Here is a 7265-nt window from a genome sequence, read left to right on the forward strand (position 1 = left end):
GTCTTTCATCAAGCCATGTTCTTTGCATATTGTACAGAAGAAGGGGAGGACGGGAAGTGCAGGGTTATTTTAAAAGCATCCACTAATTAAAAATGAGAGTCCATTTTCTTCTGCTTACTCTGGCATATGACTATAAATAAACTAACAGCACAACTACTGGATCGAAATTTCCTTTCGGTTCACATGCTGACATGGAATATCAGAAAAATAATATTATTTATACACTGTATTATGTAAAAGAGTGACCTCCTTTTCCCTTCTTCTATATTACATACTGTAGATGCTCATAACAAAGGACTCATTGCAGGTACTGAAGGATGTGTGAAGAAATTAAGTTTATTTTTATTTTGCTGATGAGCATTTGGTATTAAAGCACTTTTTATCTCAGCGGTTTTAGCTGACTAAAAGCTAGCTACTTCAACTCTCTTTCATCAAGGGTACCTCTAAGGAGTGATTCATCTCCTCTACCTTAGTAATACTGCTTTGTGATGGGCCTTCCTTTAGTGGTGTCCCATCTCTTGCCATTGACTACAGATGGTCTGAACTTGGGTACCTAATTTTTTTTGATGGCTAAAGTGAACTGAGTCTTAATCCCCTGAGTCTTTCCCAGTTTCACTGCCTAAACCATTAAAAAAATCTCCTTATTTCTACATCAGTAGTCCATTATGTGGCAACATGTACTGCGCACCCTCAAATATATTGGACTGAACTCTGTCAGCTCAAAATTGACCTTTGCCGAGGACCTAAGCTACAACCCCAGAATCACAGCCTCAAAAGGGTTCTGCGTACCTAACTCCCACAGAGGATGACATCCGAGTCCTACCACTCAGGGCAAATTAGAAATTCTGCTTCCTCAGAGGCAACTGTTATCAATTTTAGAAAATCAAGACATGTACTTTTTATAGAGTCTCAAACATACTGTTTCATTCCCAATTTTCTCAAAAGGCCTATCCAATTTTGCTTGAAGTAGTTCAGTCCAACACTGGAAACACGCATTCCAAAAAGGTGATGTTTTAACATAGTTCTAAGTATCTGAAAATGAGCTTTCAGGATGAAAGCACATGTGTAACTTCATCTGGGGAAACCAGCATGCAGTCTTGTAGAAAAAATGAACTGTATGATATTTTATGCTAGACTTTTAATGGCTCTGTATGTATTCCCACTTGACTGATATAAATGCAACACAAATACCATACACTTCACTTGAGGCTGTTAGAGATTACCATGAAGGGAAAGCTCATTCATAATTTCACTTTATTTTAGTACTTCCTAAGTTTGAAGTCATTCTCAATTCATTAAAAGGAAAACATTTGCTTCAGATTTATGATCCCCATGCCCTTTCTCTCATTCACAGAAGTATTCACATTAAAATCATGTGCACCCTGTCGTTACATGACTGACATTCTTTTAACAGGGTGGTAATGTCCTGGCGAGACCTGCTGCTGAGCATAATGGCAAAATTTTCAGAAAGGGCACGAGAATAGCTCTGTTAGAGAGAGGTGATGTTGCTGAGAAAGGATGAGTGCCTAAAGTCTCAGCAGAGAAGCTTTTAAATCCCATTCTGAATCCTAGCCACTGTGTCCCTTGGTGATGACCTCGGCCCTGTCATTTAATTTCTAAAATGTTGTTGGTTATTTTTGACCAGTCTCTTTTGGTAGCATGGCATCTCTCAATATGATGAGATTGGGTATTTTCACCACTAATTTTGATTTTCTGTGTTTTTTGGGGCAGGGACCAACTATTTAGTTCCACTGAGTCCCCACCTTGAGCTCCAACAGGTTGCTGCTACATAATAAAGTCATATACAGTAACTGCAGCACTAGCAGGACTCCAACAGCTCTTATCACTGACAAGACTGTAACTGTTTGCAATGGTAGGAAAATGGTGCAAATGTTTCCTACTCTAAACAACATACCTCCATTTTGCCTCCTATAAAATAATGCTCGCTCTTTCACAGAGGCATTTGGAGGATCATTAGCTGGTGTCTCTCTCTTCATTACTTTGCAAATGTAACACACTATGTAAGTGTTATTACTGAGGGATGACATCTGTGAACTACAGTATGTATTTTGAATTATAATTTTAAACCAAGGAAAACCAAGTAAGCAAGAACTGACCATGTGTTAAAAACACTCAAAAACCTCTTTCTTGTAACTGTTTATCTACATTTTCAAAACTCTGTTTACATTGTAGTAACAGCTGTGTTTAAAGGGGCCATGACAGAGCAGACTAATTTGTAAAGCTAAACTTTATTTTGAAGGAAAAAAGAGCTAATGTTTGAAAAAACACTTCAAAAGAAGACAAAAATGATTAAAATAGACATAACCATTTTTTTAAACCATGACTTTCTCAAGAAAAACCAGGGTAATGTAAACTGGCCTATGCATAGTCCAAGCAGCTGTTCTGTGTAGCTGTTACACAAACCCCTGGTTTCAGGGAGGGATAAAATTAAGACAAAACAGGTCATTCTCAATGAAGGAGCTAAACCAAATGCACATACACTGGTGAAACTTGCCCCAACCTGTCAGAAGAAAGCAAGCCAACCTCTTCTTGACCTACTTGCCTTCAACTGCATTTTAGCCATGTGTCTCATGTTTAATGTGTTTGGCTTTGTCCACACCTTCAGCAAACCCAGAGCCAGCATTGGATGAGTTTAAATCAAATTATTCAATTTCCTACTGTAGGCAAAGGCTTTCTTAGGGGTTTTATAGAATTTCATTATAGGATGTTGAAATGCTACTGAGGTAAATGAGATCTCTATATGTCATAGGAACTACCAGGAGAGATTTTCTGTCTAGTCCGGGCAGTTGGAAATGTTTCAATATCACCTGTATTGTCATCATGCTATTTCTAACAAAAAAATGCTTTGTAAAGAGGAAGATATTGTCACATGCCCAAGAACTAGTCATGCAACATTAAATCTGTCTTTAAAATGTCATTTGATTCCACCTTCATAGAATGTGTTCTGTTCACTTGATTCATGTGAGGTTTTGTAAGCTGTATTATCTTCATAGAACACAGCTGAACTGAGTGAGTCAGGGTGGTGATGTGGTGGTGAGATGACTCAAAGGGGTCCTAAGTCAGCCTTAGAGTCTTCTGAAAATCAGAAGTAAGAGCTGGAAGCAGAGAACAAAGTGCACAACAAACCAAATCAGGGGTAGAGAGCAGAAAAAAGAGGGTTAATGCTAACCTGCTCCACTGAGGAGAGCAGGGTAATTTGCTTCTGGATCCGAATAAAGACAGTAACTGCAACAACCCAGCCTGGACAGGACAGACACAAATGTCCAAATGCCCTTGGTGTTACTCAGCTCACCAAGTTTTGGCCTTGCTCTTAGGATTTTGTCAGCTCCCATTTAGGGGGAGCTGATGTCTCCCAAATGCCACAGGTGTGGGATAGCATTTACTCTGGATAGCAGCTGGCAGATTCGGTGTAATTGTCCTGGTAGAGAAGTTTTCAGATGGTTTTGACAATTCAAACCCAAATGCAACGGGAGTGACAAGGAAGTTCATTTTTTCATTTGTTTTAGTTTCCAAAGATGCTCATTTCTTGAGTTTTAATCTTATTAATAAAGAAGTCAACATTCAGATGTCAGTGCTTGCCTTAAAACTCACTCTTTCCTCAGAGCTCTCTGCTCATGTTCCCAGCACATTCAATGGCTCCTTAACCTTCTCTATCATGGGACTGCAGCTTAACTGCAGGGGATTACCTTTCACTGTGAACAGAATTTGCTGAATGGAAACACGGCTCATCTGGTAATGCAGCTGTTAAATACTCCAGTAGGCACAAATGCATGTAAAGTTATGACCTAGTATCGTCCTCCACTCACTCGGATGCAAAAACAAGGCTGCCTGGCTACTCCACTTTCCCTTCTTTAGTACATGATGATTAAAAGGCATGTTATAGGCTTTCATCCATGAAAACTATAGCAAACTATGGCATTATAATGTATTGGAAAATGGCAAGTGGAACACATTTTCATTGTCAAATCAATACAGAGGAGCACAGTGTAAATGTATGGGTTGTATCTGCAGACAGGTACTATTTTCTCATGACTTGTTTCTACTACATTTAGCAGCATGAGCTCCACCCCTCTGGGTACCTGGGAAGTCCCACAGTGTAAATAATGCTAACAGGCTATGACCATGTGGAAATGAGAAACATTTCCCACAGACTCTGCCGTAGCTCAGTGTAATCAGCTTCTGAGGGAAACTGTGGTTATTTTTAAGACAAGATGGTGTTTTACTTGATCTTTTTTCCAGCTAAAGATAATGTAATAGAAAGGTGATAGATTATATACTCAGTTAATGGACATCCCATGGCAAAGCTCCCAACAAGTTCAATCTTTGTATAGAATACGAAGGAAAACGTTTTCTAACATTTGTATTTATTTACTGTTGTATTTACTTACTGCTGGATCAAGAATACAATTGTATTGTATTATGAACTAGTTCTCCAGATTCTTATTTTCCCACAGAACGAAAATGACACATTTAATTTTATAGCTTATTTTAAATTTAGAATCATTTATAAAAAGAATGCTATATATATATACACACATAACTGAACAGCTAACTGACTGTAACTCACTAATTTCAGTATACTAAGGAGTTTCATTTACAGTGCCAAATTCTCCTTCTGGCTGCACTAGTAAGATGATATTTATTTCACTGGCTAACGGACTTTCTATACACAAATATATATACAAATGTAACACATTTGTCTCTGAGTTATATAGTATTCTATATGAATACCTGACTTGCGTTATTTCATTTTTTACATGAATTTTTAAGACTGAAAAAGTTGTCTTGGCATGAGAAGTGATCTCATCTGACTTTAGAACTGACCCCAAATAGGAAATGGAATACTTGTGGCCTCATACTTAATGCAGTGTGTCTCATTTTCCAGGTGCATACATCTGGTCTTTAATGGCCATTTTATCAGGACTGCATCATTTCATTTCAGCCCTTTCACCACAAATATTTGATTGTAATAAGATCTGACTGTGGGATGTGTCATCTGTAGTATTGAATATATAGAACAGCTTGGGTTTACTATTTCTATCTTCAAGTGATCCCATGTACTGTTGGGGATGACGATTCTTTCATAGCAAAACATTGCTGACAAGATATTGTGCAATGAGATTTGCATGACCAAATATCCTGTGAGTAGTCCAGTGGTTAGGATACGAAACAGAGAGTCAGGATAGCCTGGCTCCATTCCCACTTCACATACCAACTCACTTCGTGACCCTGGGGCAAATCGCTTAGGCTAGAATTTACAAGGGGGCTGAGATGTACTGCTCCCAGGGAAAGCCAAGTAGAGCCTTTATATCATTTAGAAAACCTCATGTATCAGATGTTTGGCATCTCAGTTTGCCCACGTTAATACAGGAACAAGGTTTATAAAGGTATTTTGGTCCTCTGGTAGAAATTGTTTATTAAGGAAATTATAATCATGGCATAAATATGCAGTCTTTACCAACACATGCTGTTTGGTAGATACAAGTAGACTAATAAATCATTTCCTTTGGTCCTTGAGAAGAGCAGGGTAGTTTGTTTCTCTTTTACTGAGAGGATGAGTTAAAAAGCTTTAGAGATTATCAAACCCATGTTTTCAAATGTTGTTTACCAGCAGCTACAGGGCCTCCACAGCAGCAATTTGGTTCTGTGACAGCCCATATGGGCTCAAGGAGGCATGACTTCTTCTCTACTCCATCACTAGACTCACTCTAGGATCCAATGCTGTTCTTCCCCACTTCATCAAAACATGACCACAAACATATCCACTCACATCCTCCACTCTCCTCCCTACAACCCACGAGAACACTGAGCTTGGACTCTTGATGTTCATCCAATCAGACATTTCAGTCTGCACCTTTCCATCACCTTCCACCTTGCTCTCTCTTCTCTTATCACCCTGCTCTGTTTTTATGACCTACCAAGAGATAGAGATGCTGCCACTGGGAGGGCTTTTTGCAGACACTAAAGCAACAAGGTATTGTTTATCTGCTGCTGGATGCACGACTACCAGAGTGTGAATACACTTGTGCCAGAACTTACAAAATTTTCTCAACCTACACTGCTGAAAGGTGTCTACAGACCTCGCTCCAAAGCAGCTTGCACATCAGCAGGGAATCATGATGTGAGGAGGCCCCTATTAAGCCACTGGGTTTGAGTGAGCATACTTCTATACAGGGTTTTTTTCTCTCTTAAAAAGCAAAGAAAACATAATGATACGGGAGATTTTTACACACAGGGTGAATTTCAAACCAAATTGCAAACCTGTGTTTTGGTTTGGAAACAGAAAAAAGAGAAAATGCAACTCTTCAGACCAAAGTAAAACATTGTGTTTTAAAATGTACATTCAAGGAGAAGTACAGGGTTTGAGATGTCCTCATTTTTTTTATATTGCTGATATTTTTAAATTTCTATTGAAAAATTTGAAAATGCTCATCAAGAACGGCCATTGTCTAATTGGAAACTGTGATTGTAATGAAATCTTTACACAATTAGCCAGCTTCAATTGAAAATGGATGATGGACTTAGCTGATTCGGCACTGAGCTTGGGTCTTGTTTAATTTGGGAATCTAATTTTTGTGAAAGAACTAAATTTATAGACGCACAAATCTGTGTAGGCAGTGCAGTTACTGCAGTTTACACCAGCACGGCGGTAAACAGACAAGCTGGGAGCTTGCCTACCTACAGCATCTGGTGTTGCTTTAGGTACATCTTCCCTAGTCTTGAGCTGGGATTCTGAAAAGACACGGATCTGTTTTGTCTTCTGCCATAGCTGCCAGTCTTGTGCTGATGTGTGGGTACCAGCAGGGTCTAAGAGGGCAGTGGACATCATGTTTATTCCCTCAGCAACTTGCTCCCCTGTCTTGGAGTCTTGCCCGGCTCGAGAATAATGTAGAAAGGTGTTGAGATCTTCTCACCACTGGGTGGGAGATTGAGTGCATTTGCATACATGATATTGCTCAGCCTTGAGAGACATGTAAAGAGAAATAAAAGGGAAACATTAAGGTGAACAGCAAGGAAGTTTGGCTCAGCACTGAATGCCCTTCACATGAAGCCAGCCATGAGTGCAGAAGGGGAGGGATAATGAGGTGCGGGGGGTGGAATTTGGCACTTCTTAACTTTCAGCTCACATAGAGTGAATTTCCTTTTATTTCTAGTAGCCTGGGTCATGGAGACTCAGAGGAAACTATCCCATTCGAAACGTTTGATACTGAATGTATTTGGCTGCCTGCTACTTCCAGATGTGA

This window comes from Myiozetetes cayanensis, unplaced genomic scaffold (assembly GCF_022539395.1).
Source record: "Myiozetetes cayanensis isolate MyiCay16 unplaced genomic scaffold, myiCay2020 scf3, whole genome shotgun sequence".
NCBI classification, from domain to species: Eukaryota; Metazoa; Chordata; class Aves; order Passeriformes; family Tyrannidae; genus Myiozetetes; species Myiozetetes cayanensis.